This window comes from Microcaecilia unicolor, chromosome 1 (genome assembly GCF_901765095.1).
Source record: "Microcaecilia unicolor chromosome 1, aMicUni1.1, whole genome shotgun sequence".
NCBI lineage: Eukaryota > Metazoa > Chordata > Amphibia > Gymnophiona > Siphonopidae > Microcaecilia > Microcaecilia unicolor.
The window spans coordinates 505,687,558-505,714,275 of NC_044031.1; positions in this window are offsets into that span (position 1 = coordinate 505,687,558).

Sequence of the window (26,718 nt, forward strand, 5' to 3'; positions counted from 1 at the left end):
AGTGGGGCACTTTTACAAAGTGGTGGTACCGCTGGGTACACACTGGCACTACAAAAACTTGAAATATTTTTACAGCGGCGGAAATGGGGCATGCTGGAGGAGGGAACTACCACCACTGGGCTGGAGCGATAGCCTGGCGGTACTTCCCTTTAGCAAGTGGTAAGCCTGCGTTGGGGCTTTTGAAATGAGCTCCTTTGTCAGTTATCTTTAAACTGGCCAAAAATAAACCAGATATTCAATTCTGGTCACTGGAAACGGCCCAGCATTGAATATCCAGGCTTAGCGTCGACCGCGTGGTCTGAGCATCGGCCCCATAGGAATTATTTTGAAAATGAAGGCAACGGGTACAAGGGAATCGTAGAAAAAAAACCTCACACCCAGGTCCTGTGCCCAAGGACAAAGGGCCAAGAATTCTTGGTGTCTCCTCTGGGTATTCCGTGATAAATGAGGGAAAATTCTAATCTTATGGCCCTATTTACTAAGCCGTGAACATTTTTAGCACGCATCAACACTACAGACACTCATAGGAATATATGGGTGTCTCTAGCATTATTAGCACACGCTAAAAACGCTAGTGTGCCTTAGTAAACAGGGCCCTTAGATCCTTAGACTTCTTAATATATAATAACAAAAATATAATTTAAGAACAATGTCAGGTTCTAAGGCAAAAATCACTTGTAGAGTGACCCGTTGAGTTATAAATTCCAAAAATGAAGACTCCAAAAAATCCGTTGACATCTTGAAGATATCTCTATCTAGCACCTGACAACACTAAAGGGTCCTTTTACCAAGTTTCGGTAAAAGAGGCTCTGCGCTAGCAGTGGGGGCTGTTTTTGCTGTGTGCTGAGGCTCTTTACCGCAGCGGGTAAAAAGCTAATAAAGAAATGGCACTTACCGTCACCCACTGAGATGGTGGTGAAATCTCCCACGCTAACCTGGCATTAACCAAGTAGAACACAGCACTCCCTGATTACTGCCATGTTAGCACCCGTGATACTATTTTTTGAATATTTCTACTAGCACTGGAAATGCCTCATGCTGTACATTCTGAAATGTACCTGCCCGAAGATTTATGTAGGCAAGACAACACGATCGCTTAAACAAAGGCTTAGCGACCACTAGCATAACTTGAAATATTCTCGAACAGAGGCCCCTGTGGTTGCACACAGCGTAGAAAAAGGACATAAATTTGATTACTTCAAATGTGTAGTAATTGACCATATCCCTGTATCTCTAAGAAGCGGAGACAGAGATAGACGTCTAATACAAAAAGAGCAACGCTGGATCTACAGATTGAAATCGTTAGTCCCAAAGGGATTAAACAATAGGGTCAAGTGGAAAGCTTTTTTTATAAAGCAGTCACACACTCCACATGATCGTAGGTATAGTCTGAAAATGTAGTTTGCGATGGAGAGTTCCCTTTAAATTTTTGGCTTGCGTTGATTGGCTGTTAGTGTTGGCGTCAGATTGAAAACGCCGCTGCCATCTTAGAAGAGAGACAGAAAGACTGCATGCAAAGATATCAGGTAGGATTATAGTACGATATTACTGGTCTACGGACTCCTTAATCTCTCCTGAACCTTAATGCTGTTTATTTAATTTTAGGCCACTATATGGGTAGCCAATGATACTCAGCCACTATTCGTTTAGCTATATGGAGCAATCTAGGACAACCTTTTTGCTAGTCTAAATTTATTCATATAGCTATATGATAGTAGCTGAATCTTATTGTCTATCCATACACTTAAGAAGACCTTACTGCCAATCATTGACCTAGTGGTAAAGAATCCGTGCGGTAATGACCTATGCGCGTCAAATGCCACTTGGTGCGCGTCCGTTACGCGTATCCGAAAATAAAAAAAATATTTTTCAGACGCAAGTATCAGACGTGCACCAAAAATGAAATTACCGCAAGAACCACGTGGTAGTCGGGCGGTAACTCCATTTTGGCACGTGTTGAGCGTGCGTAGACGCTGTGGCTTAGTAAAAGGACCCCTAAATTACTATGACACGTAAAAGCTTTAGAACTGCATTTGTTAGAAGCAGATGACAAAACCAAATTTGTTATATTTAAATGGTAACCCCATGAAAATGTGCACTTTAATGCCAAGTCAGAGAGCAGGTTGCTGGAGCCCTCTGTCCAGCAACTATGCTATAAATTTAATTTCAAGGCCAATGGAAGTCCATTACAGACAATCTGAAAGAATGACCATCTCAGCAAGACTATTGCTCACTTGTATTGAGCTTTTTTCTGTGTGCCTGAGCAAGCTTTGTCTGTACCTGTCAATAAGCAGCAATCTTTTGTCTGAGCCCAGTACTGACAAATTGACAGACATGCGCAGTTCCAGTAGCTGTCCAGGTCAGTAATGTGCCATAAAGCTACCTACCGATCTGTTTACCCTATTTTCAGCTCAGCAGCCTACTGTTCTAGCCATGGTAACAAGTAAACAAACAAAGAGACTGCAGGAAGGATATTGAACTTCCACGTTATAAATTATACAGGCTTAGTTAGGCAATAACATCCAATACAGGAGAAATAAGACCGATGAAGACCTAGAAAGGTAGTGAAATAGCCAAGATAAAACTAATCTTTACCTTATCAAACATTTTCCCACACCTTATGTGGCTGTTATTGCTATTAGCTTTCTCTAAATCTTTTGGTTTTTAACTTAAAATGACTACTACTACTACTACTTATCATTTCTATAGCGCTACAAGGCATACGCAGCGCTGTACACCATACACAAAAAAGACAGTCCCTGCTCAAAGAGCTTACAATCTAGATAGGACAGGTAAACAGACAGAACAATTAAGGGTAAGGGAATAAAGAGGTGAGGATAAAATGACAGGGCAAGTGAGTAGTGGTTAGGAGTCAAAAGCAGTGGTAAAGAGGTGGGCTTTAAGTTTGGACTTGAAAACGGCCAAAGATGGGGCTGCATCTCTTCTGAATTTTTAATTGGGCCTCAGCATAAACTGGCCTAATCTTTTTAAAATCTTATTTCTATGGGGACGATATCCTTTTAATCTCTACTCAGGATCCTTATGTGACTGTTGGACAGACTGGATGGACCATTCAGGTCCTCATATGGTAAAATGAATATTTGAAATAGCTGAATAAGACGGGATGTCCAACCTTAGCCCTCACACAAAGCAAAAGTGGGAAGTGGACCAATGACTCCAGAGACTGGGACAGCTGAGGTGAACAAATCAAACTTTTATTACAGTTGTCCCAGTCTCTGGAGTCATTGGTCCACTTCCCACTTTTTCTTTGTGTGTTTACTCCCGTGGGATTTTGGGGTTCTTCCACCCAGGTGGATCTCCTATCCACAACCTTAGCCCTCACCAGGTTGGGGTTTCAGGATTTCCACTGTGAAGATGCATGAGATCTATTTGTATATGATGGAGGCAGTGCATGCAAGTAGATGCCATGCATATTCATTGGGGAAATCCTGAAAACCTGACTGGATTGTGGCCCTCAAGGACCGGGCTTGGACACCCCTGTTAAAAGACTATTATAAGTAAGAAAAAAGCACTTACTAAAGTTATAAGTAATAAAATAGGAAGGTTTTGGAGAAGGAAATTGAAACACCCAGGTCGGGATGTGCTCAGTTACCCCTGTATTTTATAAAAATCCCATTATATGCAAAGCTTTTTGTAAAATACGTCTAAGGACATGCAAGGAGCGCGTCTGTATTTGCTGGCATGTTCAATAGGAGTAGTACTTTTATTTAAAACATAAATAAATAAATAAATAAACAAACAAACAAAATCTCAGTGAGAAAAGAGCACCTTGAGCTTTTCAAAAACAAAATAGGTGGCAGTAAGGGCTCACAAAATAATGGCCACAACGCTAATTGAGGAATTAGCATGCGGCCATTACAGAACAAAATGGAAATGCAGCCATTCTAAAAGAGGTCACAGTGTGCAGGAAACCTACGCACTAAAAACAGCACTGGCCACTTTTTAGTGAGGTTTAGTAAAAGGGTCCCTCAGTGAAGCATGCCATAATAGCAGATCAATAGTTGTAAAAACCCTGGTACTGGGTAAAGGCATTTATTTTCCTTTTTTTAAATTTCTTTATTAGCAAATTATGTATTTGTACACTCCTGATGGATTTTAGTAAATTTCACCACTGGGTTTTACCAACTTCTGAAATACTTTCACCAATTTTAGGGGCCCTTTTACTAAGCAGTGCTAAAAAGTGACCAGAATTATTCCCAGCACAGGTCTCTCCAGAGCACTGTGGCTAATTTAGGGATCCTTTTACTAAGCTGCAGTATTATTATTATTATTATTTCATTTGTACCCCGCACTTTCCCACACAATGCAGTAAAAGGGGGCCTGCACAAGCATCAGTGAATGTTTTTGACTTGCTCTGAGGCCCCCTTTTACCACAGTGAGTAAAAGGCTGGAGTTTTTTGTCACAAAAAGAATTAGCCCTGCAGTAATTCAGCCACTTACCGCGCGGCCATTTCAGAGGGGAGCACTTAACACCAGGTAAGCACCGGTGCTGCAAACATAGAAAATATTTTTGTAGCACCGAAAATGGGGCACACTGGGGGTGAGAACTACTGCTGGGCTTCTGCAGTAGTTCCAGATTGGTGCATGGCAAGCCTGTTGCCATGCAAAATGGCCCATTAGTGAGGCGGTAAAATTGCCCCATTTTCCATTTTTTCTATTAATGGCTACACACTAAGTTCAGGTTAAATCACAAACACAGGATTTTATTCACTCAAAAATATAGGCATAACATTTCTAAACCAGAATAATGAATATCAAAGTTCCAGAAAAGTTCTTGAAAATGTTTTTTGAAAGGAGGAAAAGATCTCATAAAACAATAGCAAAGACACTCTCCAGCTTATTTTCGAAAGAGAAAGACGCCCATATTTCGACCCAAAGCGGGAGATGGACACCCAAATCAGTATAATCGAAAGCCGATTTTTGGCGCCTCCAACTGCAGTCTGTCGCGGGAACAAACAAAGTTGACGGGGGCGTGTCAGAGGCTTGGTGAAGGCGGGACTGGGGCGTGTTTATCGGCCGAGAAGAGATGGGTGCCCTTGGCCGATAATGGAAAAAAAAAGGCAGCAGTAGCGACAATTTGGGCTGCTTTTTTTGGACCCTTTTTTTCACGAACAAGTCCCCAAAAGGTGCCCCAACTGCCCAGATGACCACTGGATGGAATTAGGGATGGCCTCCCCTGACTCCCCCAGTGGTCACTAACCCCCTCCCACACAAAAAAGAGGAATTTTAAAACTTTTTTTGCCAGCCTGTATGCCAGCCTCAAATGTCATGCCCAGCTCCCTGACAGCAGTGTGCAGGTCCCTGGAACAGTTTTTAATGGGTGCAGTGCACTTCAGGCAGGCAGACCCAGGTCCACCCCCCCCCCTACCTGTTACACTTGTGGTGGTAAATGTTAAGCCTTCCAAACCCCCCCAAAACCCACTGTACCCACATCTAGGTGCCCCCCTTCACCCATAAGTGCTATGGTAATGGTGTGGAGTTGTGGGGAGTGGGTTTTGGGGGGGGGGGGGTTGGGGGGAGCTCAGCACCCAAGGTAAGGGAGCTATGGACTTGGGAGGTATTTAAATTTTTTTTTACTTTTTACAAGTGCCCCCTAGGGTGCCTGGTTGGTGTCCTGGCATGTGAGGGGGACCAGTGCACTACGAATCCTGGCCCCTCCCATGACTACGTTTTTGAGCTGGTTGACTTCGGTTTCCATTATCCCTGAAAACCGATACCGCCCATCTCAAATCCGCCCAAATCTGATGCATTTGCCTGGCACCAACCATATTATCGAAACAAAAGATGGACGCCCATCTTTTTCGAAAATACGGTCTGTCCCGCCCCTTCGCAGACCCGTCCTCGGAGATAGTCGCCCATGGAGATGGGCATCCGTGTTCGATTATGCCCCTCAATATGTATTCTGAACCATTTTATCAGTGTTCACTCTGGTCCATAATTACAACAGTAATCATAGGTCAAAAACCTCCTTATAGTGAAAGTGTCCAAAAATATTATTTTCAAACGTGTTTTCTCATATAGTCTCAAATATATTTCAAATAACAAAAACAGCATAATTGCACACAATGCTACAGCCTTCTACAGTCTCGCACACAGGAATAGAGCAGAGCGGGTCCCGACGGTGACTCCTTTTGCTTTAGGCTTCTTCTGGAGACCTCCCTGTACCTCACTGCTATCTGACTGCAAAAACTCAATTTCTCCATTAGTACATGACCATTAGCTTGTGAGTTACCACCATCTATTTTGAATGCGGTAAGGATTCACACGCTTACCACGTGCTAATCAGTTAGTGAGTGGTGAAATAGCTGCACAAACTGATTAGCATAGAATACATCTACTCTCCACCCTTATGCATTCCCCCAGTACTAAAAAATTCTAATTTTTATCACATGGGAAGAGTGCACCGATCCTTAAACTGCTGTGCCTCATGGTAGTTCTTTTTAACCTGTCGTAAGCACGCATTAGTGCATACTGCAGCTTAGTAAAAGGATCCCTTAGGGGCCCTGTTTACTAAGCCGCACTGTAGGCACGCTAGCGTTTTTATTGTGCGCTAAAAATTAGCATGCACTAACGCTAAACACATCCATTTATTCCTATGGGTGTGTCTATCATTAGTGCGAGCTAAAAAGGTTAGTGCACAGGGCTTTAGTATTTTTTTTATTTTTTAATACTATATAAACTATTAGTATCAAATCTGAGCCAAAAGATGACGGATTCAAAATGAAGGTCCAAAACAGACTACTGTGTTAAAAATGCATTCAGGGGGTCTTTTACTGACGTGCACTAGCGTTTTTAGCTCACACTAAAAATCAGAAGGTACTATACACTTAGACGCCCCATATGGGCATCTCAGCATTTAGTGCCAGATGATTTTTAGCTTAAGCTAAAAACACTAGCACACCTTAGTAAAAGACCTCCTCAAGGTGGTCCTTGTTTCGCCCAACAAGGGCTGCCTCAGGGGTATATATATAACTAAAAACAGCAACTAAATTGTTAAAAAAAAATATGCAACAAATAAGAATATAAAGATCATGAACACTACTACTACTACTTATCATTTCTATAGCGCTACAAGACATACGCAGCGCTGTACACCATACACAAAAAGATAGTCCCTGCTCAAAGAGCTTACAATCTAGATAAGACAGGTAAACAGACAGAACAATAAGGGTAAGGGAATAAAGAGGTGAGGATAAAAGGACATGGCAAGTGAGTCGTGGTTAGGAGTCAAAAGCAGTGGTAAAGAGGTGGGCTTTAAATTTGGACTTGAAAACGTCCAAAGACGGGGCTAGACGTACAGGCTCAGGTAGTCTATTCCAGGCGAGAGGTGCAGCAAGATAAAAGGAACGGAGTCTGGAATTAGCAGTAGAGGAGAAGGGGACAGATAAGAGAGATTTATCTACAGAATGGAGTACCCGAGAGGGGGCGTAGGGAGAGACAAGAGTGGAGAGGTACTGGGAAGCGGCAGAGTGAATGCACTTATAGGTCAATAAGAGAAGTTTGAATTGAATGCGGAAATGGATAGGGAGCCAGTGAAGTGACTTAAGGAGAGGGCTAATGTAAGCATAGCGACTTTGGCGGAAAATGAGTCGCGCAGCAGAGTTTTGGACTGATTGAAGAGGAGAGAGATGGCTAAGAGGGAGGCCGGTGAGAAGCAGGTTACAATAATCAAGATGAGAGGTGATAAGAGTGTGGATAAGGGTTCTGGTAGAGTGCTCAGAGATGAAGGGACGGATTTTGCTGATGTTATAGAGAAAGAAACACAAGACATATAACATGTAAGGAATTCAGTCAAAGTTGTATGTGCACTAACAGGCATAATTATACGATACAATTGTGACCATGTAATAAAAATAACATTTAAAACATTCTCAATAACAAAGGGGTACTTTTACTAAGGCATGCTAGAAAGTGGCCAGTGCCAGGGTTGTCGAGAGAGTGAGCCGGGCCTGGGGCAGGGCCGTCGCTCTCCTCCAGGATCACCGCCGCTGCCCCACCCCTCAGAATTGTCATTGCCCCTGCCCACCTGAAATACCTTGGCTGGCCCCACCAGCTGCAGGCAGTGCGGCTCTGTCTCTGCTCAGCATTGCCTGCCCCTGTGGCTGCTTTCCTCAGGTTGCACATGCTCAGTCTCAAAACTGAGAATGCGCAGCCTGAGGGCCCAGCAGCTGCTAGGCAGGCAATGCAAGGGGGGGCCTGGTGACACAGTTTTCTCTCTCCTGCTCCTGTCGGGACACGATCACCCGGGTCCCATCAGGAGCAGGAAAGAGAGAGACCCCGGTGACGGGCTCCCCTTGGAGGCCTTGGCCGGTGCTGTGATTAGTGTATGGGTTTGCTGCTCACTCTGGCTACTTTCTAGCATGACTGAAAAATGACTGCGATTGGCTTTTTTTAATGGCCACGCACTAATTTCTCCATTAGCATGTGGCCATTATCACCTGGAGCCCTTACCGCCACCTAAGGGGTTCTCATGCTACTCCTGTGCTAATTGGGTAGCATGCAGTAATGTGTCTGTGCTACCTCATTAGGGCAGGCACACCTACTCTTCACCTCCAGACATGCCTCCCATGCTGGAAAATAAAAAAATATTTTCCAGTGTGGGATTAATGCACACAAAGTGTAACACTACTACTGTGAGCAATAGTGGTTAGAGTGGTGGACTTTGGTCCTGGGGAACTGGGTTCAATTCCCACTGCAGGCACAGGCATCTCCTTGTGACTCTGGGCAAGTCACTTAACCCTCCATTGCCCCAGGTACAAATAAGTACCTAAGCCGCATTGAGCCTGCCATGAGTGGGAAAGCACAGGGTACAAATAAAAAAAAAATTATAGAAAAAAGTAGAAGTATTATGAAGGAGTATATCCTTTTTAAATATTAAAAAGGAAAAAAAAATATTGTGATCTCTAATTTGTGCTTAATACATTTAGCTATCCAGAAGGACAGTAAGGGGTATGTTTACTAAGGTGCGTTAGCTTTTTTAAAGCACCTTTAAAGTTAAGGCACTTTAAATGTTAACGTGCCTATACATTTCTATGGGCGTGTTAGCGTTTAACATGCATTTAACCATTAACACGCGTTAACCATGATAATGTGCCTATAGCGCACCTTAGTAAACATAGGCGTAAGTGTTAATAAAAAAAATAACATAGTTGGAAGAGAAGAAGAGAACAGATTGTATGGACAAAAAAACAGTGCAAAGATAGGATGACAGAGGATATAGGCAAGAGATTATGAAAAGATAAGTTCATGAACATAGAAGGAAATGTAGTAGAAGAGAGACAGATGAAGCGTTGACCCCATGCCCCCTATATAAACAGCACCAGGGAAGAAAATTTTTCAACAGGGAAAAATTTGGTGGAGAGATTCCATATCAGAAACAATGCAAAAAAATATTCAGAAAGGAAGTACTTATATAAACAGAGGAAGAGGGAAAGGCAAAGCGCGAGAGATAAATGTTGTACCAGTGGCGTAGCCAGACCTGACATTTTGGGGGGGTCAAGAGTTAACATGGGGGGGGGGGGGCACTAGGCACATGGGTGTGAGTAGTTCTTGATATACTCCTTCATAATGCCTTAGGAATGTACTTAATGATGGATTTCTAACTGAACAGTCTGTCCTGCATCAACATAAACCACATGGAAACTTGAACTGTCAATTTTAAATAAAGTTACATTATCCCTTAACTTAAACTTTGCCATTATTGTAGACTTGAGCCTGGTTAACATCTCAACACAAATCACAGTATCTTGCAAAATAATTACCACAATGGCACATATCCTTCAACTTAGATTTATAACAAATATAAACATCCCAGGAACTCACTGTACAAAGAGAGTTCTGATTTTGGTATAATCTCTGTAAAAAATATAAACCTTTTCCAGTCCCAATCATATTGTAAAGTGCCTGTAGTACAAAACCTACAAAAATCACTGAGGATCTATAGAGCTAATCTAGTTCACTATAACACCACTAACTTACAGAAGTAACAAAACAAGGACCCTAATTAGAAAAAGGTAACACAATAAATAGTGCACCGGGTCCTGGAGCATCAATATGCCTTTTCGGAAACTGAAAAAGCTGAATTATTGCAGATGCTTAAATAGAAACTCCATACAGAATTCCTGGTCTTGGTCACAAATACTGAACTCAAGTAGACCCTTGCCAACTACAGGAAAAGTGACCATAAACTTAAAATATAAATATGTAGAAAGAAATTAAACTTAAACCCCAAGAAACCACACTGTGTAGGCAGTGTAACACTAGAGGAAAGAAAGAGAGAACGCACCCTGCACTCTGCAAAATATAAATAAATTAGTGTAAATCTACTATAAACTGACATTTTCCATTCACTAAATTAAAAATAAAATTATTCTTTCTAATTTTGCTGTCTGGTCATTTTGGGTTTTTTTTCTGCTCATGTTTGTCCCAGTCTTCAGTATCTGCTTTCCTCTGTCTTTTTTTTTTTTTTTTTTTTTTTTTTAATTATTTGTTTATTATTATTTCAATAAATCACAAGTAAATTTACTTGACAGAAAAAAGCAGCTAAAGAATACTAATTTACAAAAATAAAAATAAAGAAAAACATCTCCCTTTTTAGATGCTTTAAAGTCCACAAATGGTGAGTCCAAGTTATCAATAACTGGAGATATAAGGAAAAGAAATTAAACATTTCAAATCACTATAGCCAAAAACAAGATTTCAGCATTACAGGCAGGTATAACTTCACTTATAGAGCTCTCTTAGATGTTAAAAAGGAACATAATTGGGAAGGGTCAAAATACACATATTTAACATTCTGATAATTAACCAAACATTTACATGGATATTTTAAATAAAACGTTGCTCCTAATTGGAGCGTCTCGTGTTTTAACTGCAAGAACTTTTGCCTGCGCTTCTGCGTGTCCCTCGACAAGTCCGGAAATATCCGAGTTTGTAATCCTCTAAAGGTTTTCTCTTTCTTTAGGAAAAATTTTTTTAATATCCATGACTTGTCTGAGGTCAGCGCAACCGTGGCAAGCAAGGTTGAGGCAGTGGATTTTTCACTATCTGAGCTTTCTAACAATGCAGAGACATCTATTGCCTGATTATTTAAATGTTGTTCATCTTTTTTACCCGGGATGTAAAAAACCTGGGAGATAGGGGGAAATTGATCTTCACTAATTTCAAGGACTTCTTTGAAATAGTTTCTTAACATTTCCCTCGGAGAAACCAGAGGCTGCAAGGGAAAATTTATAAAACGCAAATTATTATTTTTAAGACTGTTTTCAAGAAACTCCGATTTTCTCCTTAGGTTTACCAAGTCTTTAACAGTTGTTGTTTGCACAATTTGTATCTGTTGTATTTCTTTTTCAAAGTTTTCAGTTTGTGAAGCCACAGAGTTAAGTTTAATTTCTACTTCTTTCAGTTTCCCATCCAATAAGGCAATTTCTTCTGACATCTTTTTAGTCTGAGGGCATAAAGCCTTACCAAGTTCCACAATTAGATGCCAAAGATTGTCTAAAGTTACTTCGGTTGGTTTTTTAAAAGGAAATACCTCTTCTGTCTCAATGTGTATCAGACTTACATTCCCCGTTGTTCCTACCGTCTCCTCAGCAGATCTTCTTTCTGTGGGAGCAGTTAGGCTGGGAGTTAACAAACTTCCCAGTCCTTCCGACGAGGCTAGAATTGCCTCCAGTTCCCCTCCGCTACCTGACTCTCCGGTCTTCGCGGTCGAGTATGCGCTCGTCGGAGAACTGCTTCCAATTGGTTGAGGAGGCGGGTCTCTGCCGTCCGGGCTCAGCGAAACTTCCAGCCCAGCGTTCACTCCACTTTCTCCAGCTAGTGGGTGAGCGAACGGGCCGCCCGTCGACGGCGAAACCATGCCTGCGGCTCTCTGTAAAAAGGGCTCAATCGAGCCTAGAGAAGGTAAGTTCCTCGGCTGCTGGGAGGCAGTCGCCGCAGCCCTTCCCCTCCTCTTTGGCATATCAACGATATTGTTCAGGTAAGAGAGAGACGAAAAAACGCGTCCATCTTATTCGGCGGCCATCTTGGACTCCTCCTCTGTCTTTTCTTATCTTTCTTTCCAAAGTCTCCAGACCATCTGCCCTTCTTATCTTCTTCTTGTCCTCTGACTTTGATATTTTCCTTTCAGCTTTCCTTCATTTATTTTTCTACCTTTCTATCTGCTCAGACACCATTCATTCTTACTATTCAGTCTTCAATCTTCCTGTTTTTAAAATGCATCTACTTACAGTTTTTCATTTCCCTCATCCCAGCCCTCCCATTCTTCATTTTATTATTCCCCATTTTTTTTGCTACCTCTCCCCTCTCTTCCAGAACCTTCTTTCTCTCTTTCCTTCCCTCTGTACATTATCCTCTATTTTCATTCCTCTGGCTAATACCTTCTTTCTCTTGCCCCCTCTGCCCAGCATATCATCTTCACCCACCTCCATCCAACATCTCTCCTGTCACCCTCACCCCCTTTTATCAAGCATCCCTCCATGTCCCTCTCTCACTTCCATGTAAACATCTCCCCTATCTCCCTATTCCTCCCATCCCTGCCCAATGTCCAGCACCCCCAGCTTTGTCTTCTTACTCCTCCCATGTCCAGCATTTGCCCTCTGTCTTCCTACTCACCCCATATCTAGTATTTTCCAGGGAGGGCGTTAGTGACCACTGGGGGAGTAAGGGCATCTTTTTATGTGGAGTGGAGGAGTAGCCTAGTGGTTAGTGCAGTGCACTTTGATCCTGGGGTAGTGGGTTTGATTTCCACAGCAGTTATTTATTATAAAAACAGGTCTAGCTCAAAACATCTAAGTTTTAGTCCTGGACGTTTTTGTTTTGTTCCATTACTCGAAGAATGGAGTTCCCAGGGAGGAATATAGGGAGAGAAGTGTGGAGAGGTTCTGAGGAGCTGCAGAGTGAATGTACTTGTAAGTCAGTAAGAGGAGTTTGAACTCTATGCGGAAATGGATAGGGAGCCAGTGAAGTGTGTAGCAGACTTCTGAACAGTCATATCTCTGTAGCAGCTTTAAACTAGAGAGTTGCACGGGGACAGAAATCTTACCCATCCCCGCTGGAATCTTACCCATCCCCACCCATTCTCAATGGAATCTTACTCATCCCCACAAGAATTTTAACCCATCCCCATCCATCCTCGCAAGAATTTAACCTGTCCCCACTCAGTCCCACAAGAATTTAATGGTGCATTTTTAAAAAATTCCAGTCGGCTCTCTCAGTCTCTCTCTGGGTTCAAGCCACAGAACTGCAGGCAAGGAAGGAATGGAAGTGGAAGTTGGAACACTCTGGTGTGCACATGTAAGACTTGTCTCTGATTCACTGGCACTGTGTACTGAGAGGTTGCCACATGCTAGCGCCAGTAGGTCAGGTGACATCTGATACTTGAGGTCTGCGCATCAGCCTAGCAGCAGAGAGGATTAACTGTAACAGTAAGTGATAGCAGATAAAAACCTGAACAGTTCATCCAGAATGCCCAATAGTCACACTTATTATCAATTCATAATTAAATCAACAATGAACGTGATATTATTCACTTGATTATGGTCTTTCTTTGGCATTTCTGGGACATAGACCATAGAAGTCCGCCTGGCCCTATCCTTATGTTTCAACTGCTGGAGTTGCCATCGAAACCCATTCCAACCTATTTATCTTCTCATTTGTGGGACATAGACTGTAAAAGTCTGTCCAACACTGTCCTCATGTTCTTCTGGCCACTAAAGTTGTTGTTTAAGCCCTTTCCAGCCCATCCTAAACCAGATTGCCATATATGAGACAAAAATCATGTATGTCTGCCCAGTATTGGCCCTAGTTCATCACAGACGGAGTCTCCATCTAAGTGTCACTCGACACATCCAAACACATGCAGCCATTTAAGTTTAGGTTTTTTTATAATTTCCATTTATAACTTCCATTTTCATCCCACACCTTTTTGAATTCCATCACCATTTGTGTCTCTACCACTTCCTTAGTGGATACTTTCCGCATCTGTGCTGTTAAAGCAAGGAGAAGGAAGTGGAGGCAGAACTCAAAGAACTTGGTACTCGGTAGGTGAGAGGCTGGCGCAAGTGCAGCGTATATTTCCATGGGAACCCCACAGGAATTGTTTCTGTCCCCACGGGAACCCCGCAGGAACTATTTCCTTCCCCATGGGAACCCCGCAGGAACTGCTTCCATCCCTGCGGGTTCTGTGGGATTCCCGCGAACCCCGTTCCCATTCAAGTCTCTTTAAACATAAAACATGCATCATCTGCTGGCCAAACTAGAGAAATACACTTAGTACAGTTTACAGGCTTACAAACTCACTGTTTTGTCACAGTGGGTACAGTGGGTTTCTGGTAGGTTTTGGAGGGCTCTCAGTTTTCACCACAAGTGTAACAGGTAGGGAGAGGTAAGAGCCTGGGTCCACCTGTCTGCAGTGCACTTCACCCACCATTAGACTACTCCAGGGACCTACATGCTGCTCTAATGGACCTGAGCATAACATCTGAGGATGGCATAGAGGCTGGTAAATAATGTTTTTTAATCACACTTTTGGGGGTGGGGGTGGGAGGGGGTCAGTGACCACTAGAGGAGTAAGGGGAGGTCATCCCTGATTCTTGCCAGTGGTCATCTAATCATTTAGGGCACTTTTTGTGGTTTATTCATTACTAAAACAGATCTAGACCAAAACATCCAATTTATAGCACTGGATGTTTTTCTTTTATTCTATTATGGTAGAAAAATGTCCAAGTGTTGGAACATTTTTCCAAGTGGAATGCCCAGATCCCGCCCTTAACACGTCCTCCTTTGATTTGAACATACTTCTGATGGACTTCATAGAAAAATGTCTAAAACTAGTTTTCAAAATACAGTTTGCATGCTTTTGTGAGAAAATGTCCAATACAGATTTATACCACTTTTTGGACGTTTTTCTCTTTTGAAAATGAGCCCCATAGGGAACAAATAAATTGTATTGCACACCATCATTTAAAAGATTACCTCTAATATTTAACTGGGTAAAGTATGTTCTTTCTTCTGATATTTCCTCAACCCCCCCCCCCCCCCCCCCAAAAAAAAAAAAAAGAAGATATTTAAAAGAAAATAATTTTCACTCAAATAATGTTTAAAATGAAAGAAGAAAACCCCACCACTTCCCAGGAAATCTGTCAAAACACAAACATTTAAAATGAAAAGCTATGGAGAAAAGGTGTAAAATACAACATAGATAAAATCTGTATTTGTCATTTCTATTTATTTATTTATTATTAGATTTGGTTGCGTGTGAACTTAACCTTGAAATTCTGTGATTGCATGCTCCCTTGGGACATTCATGGTTTCTCAGTGCTGGACAGCTAGTCATATTCAATATTACCCTGTATTTTGATAATACATGTCAGCAGTTAATACTTACAAGCATCACATTATAATCTGTTTGACTGTGCTCTGTGATGTTAATTAGGGATGCCTTGCAGTGGTGATGATCTTTTTGGATCTGTGCCTACCCCATCTGCAAAAGGGACTTATGACATGCAACTGTCACAAAGGATAAGGAAGGGGAATTATAGTCCCACAGTCAGTCTGGATGGATCTATGCCTGATAAATCTGCTGCTGTAAGGGAAAAAAACAATTGTGTTCAGCTACAGGCTCCTGCCTTCTGAGGAAAAAGATTAAATATTATTCCCCTGGAATTGATCGTTCTGCTGACCCTGGAGAGATCTGTGCACCTTGGGTTACTTTCTCATAAGCCAGTTTAAGAGCAATTATTATTGCTTCCTGCTTTTTACTTATCTCAGGATACACAATGATGCAGACCCCATGCCCCTTCCCACTTCTCTGGATGAATTGCCTCCTCCCTCCAAAAAAACTATAGAACATGTCTTTCTATTTTTCTTAAATATGATTATTCACTTTGAGGCCCTTTTACAAAGACACTAGGCTCTACATTTGTGCATCATGCGCTTAAACGAGATTTACACCAGGCTACCATGCCTGGATGATTTATTTATTTATTTCCTCCCACACACGTTGTTTCCAGCAGTAATCAGCAGTTGGCGTGTGCCGACCGGTCACCGTGTATGTAGCGCATTAGCCTTTACCGCTAGATCAATGGGTGGAATTAAGGGCTCGGGCTGGATTTAGATGCGAGCCGGTTCCAGTTTTACCTCCTGCCATTTTCCTGTCCCATTAAAAAAAGCCCTTTTTTTTTGCAGACGCAGTAAAAACTGGCCCGACGTGTGCCCAATACACCTGCCTACACTACCACAGGCCACCTTTTACCATAGCTTAGTAAAAGGACCCCTTTCTGCTCTCAAAGCAGAGTACAATTTTATTTCATTACACAAATACAGTATAAAAAAATAAATAAAAATAAAAACACAATCATATAAGCACATGGCAAAGAATTAATACAATGAAATAAATTTATGCTAGTCATATTTTAGTTATAATATTTAGGGCCCTGTTTACTAAGTAGCACTAAGGGCACACTAGCATTTTTAGCGCGTTCTGATTAGCATACGCTAAATGCTAAGTCGCCCATAGGAATATATGGGTGAATCTAGCATTTAGTGCGTGCTAATTTTTTTAGTAAACAGGGCCCTTAATGTAGGATAGCAAGACAGTTTCGTATAATGTGGGTAATTTTATAGGGGGAATTGAGGGAGTACAAAAGCATTTTATATGCCCAAATACATTCTTTAAAAATTTGCACCAGGTTTACCCATGTAAAAAACAAGCACATAGAAATAATCCGGCTGATATTCAAAGCGAGTTAACCTGCCAGAAACAGCTGCTGACCGGTTGACTCACTTGGCTGCGGCTATCTGGTCATTTTCAGCGACACTTAATTGGTCGTTCTTGCTGAAAATGACTGGTTAGTGCTGAACTTAAAGCTGGCTATGCCAGGAGGTCTCTATATTTAGACCTTAATGACCAGGTTTAACGCATAAATAGAACCACAGAAATAGCTGTCTTATCTTTGGGGCACTTTTACAACGCCAACCATTGCATTGGCATGCACCAATCCGGCACTACCGCCAGCCTACTGTGGGATCCAGTGGTAATGCTGGAAATTTTTTAGCACCAGAGGTTTACACAGTGTTAATCGGCAGCACTGCTTACTGCCAGGTTAGCATGGGAGCCTTTACCACCTCCTAAACTGGAGGCGGTAAGAGAAAATGGCCACACGGCAAGTCTGTACTTACCACACAGCAATTTCCTTTTTTCTGCCTTTTATCCGCTGCTTTCAGTTTTGGTGTCATAGCACCTTGAAAGAAAACATCTTTGAACTTGGGATTGATTATACATTGATTACTCACTTCATGACCTTCTCTAGCAATCAATGGTTATGACACTTGCAAATATAAATTAAAATTAATTTAACCTTCATGAAAATGTTGCATAAATATGATAATACATTTTATTTATTTCAGCCCTTTTTCACACAACGTTCTCAAGTTTCTTACAACATATTGAAATACGTGGAGGGGCATAATCAAACGGAAACACCTATCTCTATGGGCGTTTATCTCCGAGAACCGGTCCGTGAAGGGGCGGGCCGAACCGTATTTTCGAAAAAATGGACGTTTTTGAGCTGGGTGTTTGGTTTTTTTTAGTGATAATGGAAACTAAAAACGCCCAGCTTAAAAATGTCCTAATCCGAGCCATTTGGTCGTGGGAGGGGCCAGGATTGGTAGTACACTCGCCCCCTCTGATATGCCAGGACACCAGAAAAAGCTCCTACATGCATAGCTCCCTTACCACGGGTGCTGAGCTCCCAACCCCCTCCCCCAAAACCCACTACCCACAAATGTACAACACTACCATAGCTCTTAGGGGTGAAGGGGGCACCTACATGTGGGTACAGTGGGTTTTGGAGGTCTCCCATTTACTAGCACAAGTGTTACAGGTGGGGGGGGATGGGCCTGGGTCCACCTGCCTGAAGTGCACTGCGGTACCCACTAAAAGTGCTCCAGGGACCTGCATACATGCAGGCCTCTAGGACTTGTTACTGCTATATAACATTGGCACACCAGTTGACACCTGAAGACTAATCTCTCCGAAAATGTCCTTTATTGGAATAAGCACGCTTACCCATAGTTAACTGCAGATCAGAGGTTGTGCCCCACCACTGGCAACGAGTCTCCCTGGTAGTGAGATTAGCAGTAGGTCAGAGCTGGCAGAATGCTGTACAATGCCCTCTTTCAGCCACATTCAAGGGAAGAACTAAGTTGTCTAACATGGCTAACACAGGAAAGGGAACTAAAACTGGCTTACAAAAATGGCCACTACCGCATGGACTACAACAGGAAACACAACAGGGCACACTCTGACCCAGTAGGCAGGGGGAAAAGCACCATGGGAGAAGAGCACCAGGGGAGAAGAGCCTACCAACTACCAACATCGTGAGACTGTAACACAAGCTAATGAAATCACGAAGCCCAATACCCTACACCCACCACAATGCAATGCTGATGTGACCCTGTAGTGCACCCGAGAGCCACATCTGACCCAGGGAAAGGCTGTGACAGGATCGAACACATTCTGCTGTCATGGAGGTGGGTACGGCATTTGAGGCTGGCATACAGGGTGGGAAAAAAGTTTTTACAGTGGGTTTTTTTTGGGTGGGAGGGGGTTAGTGACCACTGGGGGAGTCCGGGGAGGTCATCCTCGATTCCCTCCAGTGTCATCTGGGCAGTTGGGTCACTTTTTGGGACTTGTTCGTGAAAAAAAAGGGTCCAAAAAAAGTGACCCAAAATCGCGGTAAAAACGCCTTTTTTTTCGATTATCAGCTAAAGATGCCCATCTCTCCTCGGCTGATAACCACACCCTAGTCCCGCCTCCACCACGCCTCCGACACGCCCCCGTCAACTTTATTCGTTTCCGCGATGGAGTGCAGTTGGAAACGCCCAAAATCGGCTTTCGATTATACCGATTTGGGCACCTTTGCAAGAAAAACGATTTGGGTCAAAATATAGCCATTTTTCTCTTTCGATTATAAACTGGATAGAGGGGCATTTTCAAAAGGATATCTAAGTCAGAATTGAGACATCTACTCATAGCATCCAAAAACACCCATCCATCTCACAGCCATCTTCAAACAGGAAATATGTCAGGGTTTTCTGTTTGAAAATACATGAGAACGTCCAAAATGATCAGCCATTTTACTTCACTGAGACCGCTTTGGCAGTCCATGAATGTTTTCTCCCTTGATTCTGGCGCTTAGGTGCAGAAACACAGCCGCTGTGTCGAGTCGATTTTGATATTTTGTAATAAAGACTTTAATTCACCCACACGTCTCCTTTGTTGCTTGAGAAGAGCCAATTCTCCCTACTCCTTTTCTGCTCCTACAAACTGAAACATCCAAATTATGAATGACAAAAATCCAGGGACAAGGACGTCTAGCTGGCAGCATTTTTGCAAAAGTAGCCACATAGATGTCCTTACAGAGGGGTAGCCTAGCAGTCAATGCAGTAGACTGTGAACCAGGGCACCCAAGTTCATATTCCTCTACAACACTTATTTTAAATATTGAGTCCTCCAGGAACAGGGAAATGGCTACTGTACCTCAATAGCCTTCAGGCTTGTAGGTGTCATAGATATTTAGGTTCAGTAGGTATATGTCTGTTTTGGAGGACTCACAAATTAAAGGAAAAAAAAAAAAAGAAAGAGTGTTGAATTGATCCTAGGTCCACTGGTTTACAGCCCACTGCACTAAGCTCTAGGCTACACCTCAGACTTGCTTTCTGTGTTTGGTCAGAATGCCTATAATACTTGATGCTGTCATATAGCCTGGTTTTCCTTGTCAGGGGAGAGGGAGGGGGACAGCAACCACTGGGAGATTCATGAGGGGTCATGCCTTAATCCCTCCAGTGATCAACTGCTTTTTGTACCCTGGACATGACTGAATCAGGTCTAAATAAAAACGTCCTTCTTTTTAGACTTGGACCAGGGATGTAGCCAGACAGTACTTTTTGGGTGGGCCTAGACAGGAAGTGGGTGGGCACCAAGTGTTCTCCCCCCTCCCTCACCAACTTAAAAAAAATATCTCAGCTGGCAGGAAAACACTGCTCTCTACCTTGGCAGCCTGCAGCATGCATGCGCTGAAAACTAAGCATGTGCAGGTGCCAGTATCAGCAGCTTAGGAAGCTCAGACTTCTGAAGTGGAGAGCAATGTTTTCAGCACCATCAGGAGGAGGCCTTCAGCTGGTGGAGCTTGGGATCCCCACCAGCTACCACTAAATGTGTGCTACTGTTGGGTGGGCCTGAGCCCTAAGTGAGTGGGCCCCAGCCCACCCAAGCCCACCTGTGGCTACGCCACTGACTTGGACATTTCTTTCCATTTGATTTTTGCTGTTGGGCATCCTAATTTTGGGCCTCCTTAGTTCTGTCCAAAACATGCCCACAAAACACTCCTTGCTATTTGGATGAACTGCTGTGTTGGACGTCCAAATTCTGCCATTCCAAAATAACAATTTGGTCCTTTTTGGCAGATGGAGTTTTTTTCTCCATTTTGAGACATCCAAGTGCTTTGAAAATGAGCCCCATAAAATGCAAAGAATAGAAAATAATAAAAATAACCAATGTTAAAGCATTAAAGCAATGCAAAAAAAAATGCACTCAGCCTAAAATATATTAATCATAAAAATTTTAAAGAATTATATTTAAATTTAAATTCCTAATTTCAATAGAGAAAAACAACAAAACATCTAACTTGATGAAATAAAAATATACAAAATTAAAACAGAACTAAAATCACGTTTTCTATTTTAATTATCCTAACAAAGGGGTCCTTTTAATTAAGTGTGTTAATCAGTTAACAAGAGTTTTACCACATGCTACTACTACTACTACTACTAACTCTACTTATTATTTCTATAGCGCTACTAGATGTATGCAGCACTATACACTTGAACATGTAAGAGACAGTCCCTGCTCAACAGAGCTTACAATCTAATCAGGACAAATAAACAATATAAATAATGGATAAGGGAATTGCTTAAGATGGGAATGACACAACAGACAAGGGTACTGAACAGGTGAATAGGGGTTAGGAGTTAAAAGCAGCTACAAAAATGTGGGCTTTTAGCCTAGATTTGTAGACAGCCAGAGATGGAGTTTGACGTACTGACTCAGGAAGTCAATTCAAACCATATGGTGCAGCAAGATAAAAGGAATGGAGTCTGGAGTTGGCAGTGGAGGAGAAGGGTATAGATAAGAGAGATTTAGTTGAAGAGTGGAGTTCCCAGGGAGAAGTATAGGGAGAGATAAGTGTGGAGAGGTTCTGAGAAGCTGCAGAGTGAGTAAGTCAGTCAGTAAGAGAAGTTTGAACTCTATGCGGAAATGGATAGGGAGCATAGGCGGTCGGTGGCCCAACTGTTTGGGGAGGCTAAAAGGGGCGGGGTTAGGGGTGGGGCCAGGGGCGGGGCTTGCATTCATAATTGTCTGACAACATAGAAAAAAAAAGTAAAAAATAAGTCACAATTAATACCTTTTATTAAATTTAGATATTAAATATGTATTGTATGTCAAAAAATAAAGTGGTTGCTCAAAGCATGTACTAACCACAATTGCTCAACTGCAAAACACAATGCACAAATTTGTGCAAAAACACACTCAGAAACCTTACTGTACCATAACACTGGGCAGACCCTAATAAACCAATATACCACCCATACGGAAAATGCAGACCGTCAACAATATGAAACAAGGGATCATAATATCACAATTCTCATGTAGAGCCACAAAACACCCTTTTAGGGTGGAAAGTGCTCACAATTAGCTCCTTTTATGAATGACTATATGTAGATCCTTCAAGAGGTAGTGTGTCATGATTTTGGCTCTAAAACCCTTTCTGATGATTTGGTGCCACCTCAGTAAGGCCAATACACAATCTCTCCACTGCAAAACACTATACACAAACTTGTGCAAAAGCACACTCATAACCTTACCAAACCATAACAGTACTAATTCCAAAGACAGGACAAGCTACAACCTTATGCATGGAAAGGCAGTACTGTAATTACACCGGGCTCTAAAACAGCAGTGCACAACCTAGTGAAACAAAAAAAAACCAAAAAGGGCTGAAAATACTACACGCTAGCAGAATACTGCACCTTGATCACATGAAAAACACATGACACAACAGATATGAAGACAAAATACTAAACTGGAAAGTTACCTCAAGAAGTCAGACTCAGCATGCAGCAATACTAGAAAAATTGAAACTTACATGCAAAACATCACAGATGCAAATTTCCAAAAGCTGACATATTCCAGTTAATAAATTCTGAATAAAATACTTTTTTCTACCTTTGTTGTCTGATCATTTAGTTTTTCTATTCGCTTTGGTCCCAGTGTCTTCTGTTTTATGCAGCGTCTTCTTTCCATTTGATATTTTTTTCTCTCACCATGTCCACCATGCTCCTGTGTCCTTATGTGTACTGTCTACCATCTGTAGCCCTGTCCCTATCCTTCAGTATCCTGATCCAGCTCTTAAATTCATCAGTTTCTCCTCCATCCATATCCAGCATTTCTCCTCACTCCCCTCCATCCATGTGCTTATACTTCCCTTCCCTCCATCCATGTCCAGCACCTTCCTTCTTTCTCTCCTACCCTTCCATCCAGTGTCATCCCTCTTTCTCTCTCCATCCTTCCACCCATTACCCTCTCCCAATCCTTCCGTCCATTGTCTCCCTCTATCTCCCCTTCCTTCTAGACAGTGCTCTCTCTTGACCCTTTTCCATTCAGCATGTCCTCTCTCACCCCATCCTTCCAGTGTCTTTCCTCTTTCCCTCCCTACCAGCGTCTTCCCTCATTCTGCCCCCTCCTTCCAGCATTTTTCCTCTTTCTCCCTCCTTTCATCCAGCCAGCATTTCTCAGTCTGACAGCTAGGGTCTCCCCCAGTTTCTCCCCAGCAGCTTCTCTCTCTCCTGCCCATGTCCCCTCTTTCGCTCCCCATCTCTTTCTGGCTCTCTCCTGCTTTATTCCATGTCCCTGGCTCTCCCCTGCTCCTTTCCATGGCCCCTCTTTCTCTTCCCATCTCTTTCTGGCTCTCCCCTGCTTTATTCCATGTCCCTGGCTCTCTTTTGCTCTTTCCATGGCCCCTCTTTCTCTCCCCATCTCTTTCTGGCTCTCCCCTGCTTTATTCCATGTCCCTGGCTCTCTTCTGCTCTTTTACATGGCCCTTCTTTCTCTCCCCATCTCTTTCTGGCTCTCCCCTGCTTTTTTCCATGTCCCTGGCTCTCCCCTGCTCTTTTCCATGGCCCCACTTTCTCTCCCCATCTCTTTCTGGCTCTCCCCTGCTTTTTTCCATGTCCCTGGCTCTCCCCTGCTCTTTTCCATGGCCCCTCTTTCTCTCCCTATCGCTCTCTGGCTCTCCACTGCTCTTATCCATGCCCCCTGGCTCTCCTCTGCTCTCCCTCTCTCTCCTCCTACCATTTCCCGCCAGTGACCACGTTCTCTTCTCACCCTCTGGCCCGGGCCTCTTTGCTGCAGCGCTGACATAAGAAGAAAAAGAAGCGCGGGGCCGCCCGCAGCAGCGTTCAGACATGCGCTGTCGGCTCTGCCGGTCCTCTGCCCCCCGGAATGGGAAATTGACGTCAAGGGGCAGAGCCGACAGCGCATGTCTGAACGCTGCTGCGGGCGGCCCCGCGCTTCTTTTTCTTCTTCTTTTATGCTAGCTGTACGTCTTGTTCCTGGCTGCCGCTGCGCTGCTCAACAGAAGCGGCGGCAGAAGATTTGAACTCGGGAGTCGTCTCAGGCTGCATTTAGAGAAGGAGGTAGGCGGGGCCGCGGGGAAGGTCACAGCTGGGCTGGGGAGGCTTAGCCTCCCCAAGCCTCTTATACGGGGCGCCTATGATAGGGAGCCAGTGAAGTGTGTAGCAGACTTCTGAACAGATTGAAGGGGAGAGAGATGGCTTAGTGGGAGACCAGTGAGAAGCAAGTTGCAGTAGTTTAAGCAAGAGGTGACAAGAGTATGGATAAGGGTTTTGGTAATGTGCTCAGAAAGGGGGGGGGGGTATATTTTGGTGATATTATAGAGAAACAAATGACAGGTTTTAGCAGCCTGTTGGATTTGTGCAGAGAAAGAGAGAGAGAGAGAGAGAGAGAGAGAGAGAGCGGAGTCAAAGATGACCCCAAGGCTATGAGCTGATGAGACAGGGAGGATGACAGTGTTATCCACAGAGATAGAGAATGGGAGAAGAGAAGAGGTGGGTTTATGGGAAAAGATAAGAAGCTCAGTCTTGGTCATGTTTAGTTGCAGATGGCAGTGAGACATCCAAGCAGCAATGTGAGGCAGGCAGGCTGGTACTTTGTCCTAGATTCCTGATGAAATTTCTGGTACACACTGGCACTCCAAAAATAAAACTATTTTTGTAGCATTGGCTATGACGCTCACTGGGGGCTGGGAACTACCACCGGGCTACTGCGGTAGCCTGGCGGTACTTCCTTTTTAGCAAAGGGTAAGACAGCATTGGGCTTACCTCTGCTTTGTAAAAGGGGCCCTCAATATCACTGGTATTTCCAATGGAAATTTAGAGGTCAAAATCTCTGCATATGCAGATGTCATAATGCTATTCTTATCAAACCCTAACTCTTCCCTAACTGCTTTGTTTCAACTCATTTCTAATTACTCTAAACTCTCTGGTTATAAAGTTATAAACAAAATAGGGAAGTTCTTCCACTTAACGTATATGCAACTCCTGATATGATTTTGCCGCATGGTCTGATATGGTCATCTAAATGCATTCGATCATTAAATATTAATATTTGCCCCACTTTGGAAGGAACACTGGATTTAAATTGAAAAAATATTCTGGAGATGATTAAAACCCTAATTCCTGGAATCCTTTGCATCTTTCATGGTGGGGCCACCTAGACACAATTAAAATGATGTTGATGCCCAAAATCAACTTTATTCTTAGTATGTTGCCTATTCTTCTTCCTAAAACTTTTTATTCGCAAATAGGTAACATGTTATCAGAATTTTTTATGAGGCTAGAAGCCTCCCCAAATTGCTCTGAAAACCCTCAAAAATATCAAAGAAAAAGCTGGTGTCCTCTTTCCTGATTTCTTTGTTTACCATAAGCAAACATAAGCAACCCATCCATTTCCGGTTCATCTTATCATTAACAACAATGACTTAGAAATTACCTCCTACCAATCTTCTTACCCTCCATACTCTTCCCCTACCTCTTCTTTATCGCTCTACGTCCTTACCTATCTCTATCCTTTCTCTCATACCTCTTTTATCCCATTTACCCCTTGTTCATTTGTCCTACCACATACCACCTTTGTTGATTCTGATACTACAGATTGTATTCTCTTGTTACTATGTAAGCCGCATTGAGCCTGCGATGAGTGGGAAAGCGCGGGATACAAATGTAATAAATAACTAAATACCATAAAGCATTTATTTTACAACAAGCGTCATATTGGTTAATAAAACCTTTACACTATTCACCAGTATGGTTAGCAATAGAACAATTCTTATGGGGTTTTTCTTTAAGTCCTAATCTCCTACCAATGTTTATACCAAAACAACTGAAAACTAATAATATAATTCTTTCCTCGTTTTCTTGTCTTCACGAACTTGATAATTATATGGAAACTCCAAGCAATATCTCATTACATTCCACTTTATGGGGCAACTCTTTAATCAAAATCAATAAACTACCTATATATTGGGAAGTTTGGTCAAAATGTGGAATATGGACAATTGCTCATGTATTTTCTTGTAATTCTGTTACACCCTTTGAAGAACTGTGTTCTACTTTCTGTTTACCTGCCAACCAATATTTTAAATGGATACAGATTAAACACTGTTTAATTCATAACAAAGTACCTTCTAATTTAAATATAAATTCTCCTTCTATTCATGGTTTCCTCTCTAACATTTGCCATAAAGGTCATGTGGCATCACAATTATACAAATGTTTTATACAAAAGAGTTTGAGCAGCAAACTTAGCTTATGTTCAATTTGGGAAAATGATCTCCAAATCCATGCTACATCCCAACAGTGGATTTATCTCTGGTGTAAACTAAATAGACCCATAGTTTTGGCCAGCTACATGCAATCATTATATTTCTTTTGTCATAGGGCAATTTGGACTCCCCCTAAAATGGCTGTAGCTGGACTTACCTGTTGTTCACATCCTGGCACTCTACTTCACATGATCTTTGAATGTAGATTAACTAATGACTTTTGGTGCCAAATATGGTCCTTTATAACAAATATTCTCCCTATACAAGGCTCAATTAAACCTTCCATTATTATATTTGGTTCTGTGCTATTTCAAGATCAATTAGACATTTCCCAACAAAAATTACTGAACATTTTAGTTACTGCTGCACTTAAAATGGTTCTTATGCATTGGAAAGATAATTCTAATCTCAATTCTATTTTTTGGTGGCACTTAATTTTACAAGTCCATAAATTTGAAACATCTCTAGCAGAAAAAATGGAAAAAGACATGTTCAACTGCTAAAATATGGTCTCCTATAGATAAATATTTGGAATCTTATTATTCTTTGTAACTATTATCAGGTTATAATAATCTGTTATGCAGCAATCACTCAAACTAAGTTGTTTAAATAAGGCGTCAAGTCTCTTTAAATATTATTTTTATTATAACTTATGTTATATTTGTTGTTATTTCTGATAATTTGCTTGTCCATTTCAAAAATGCAAAATTTAATAAAAGTTCATGTACTCTAA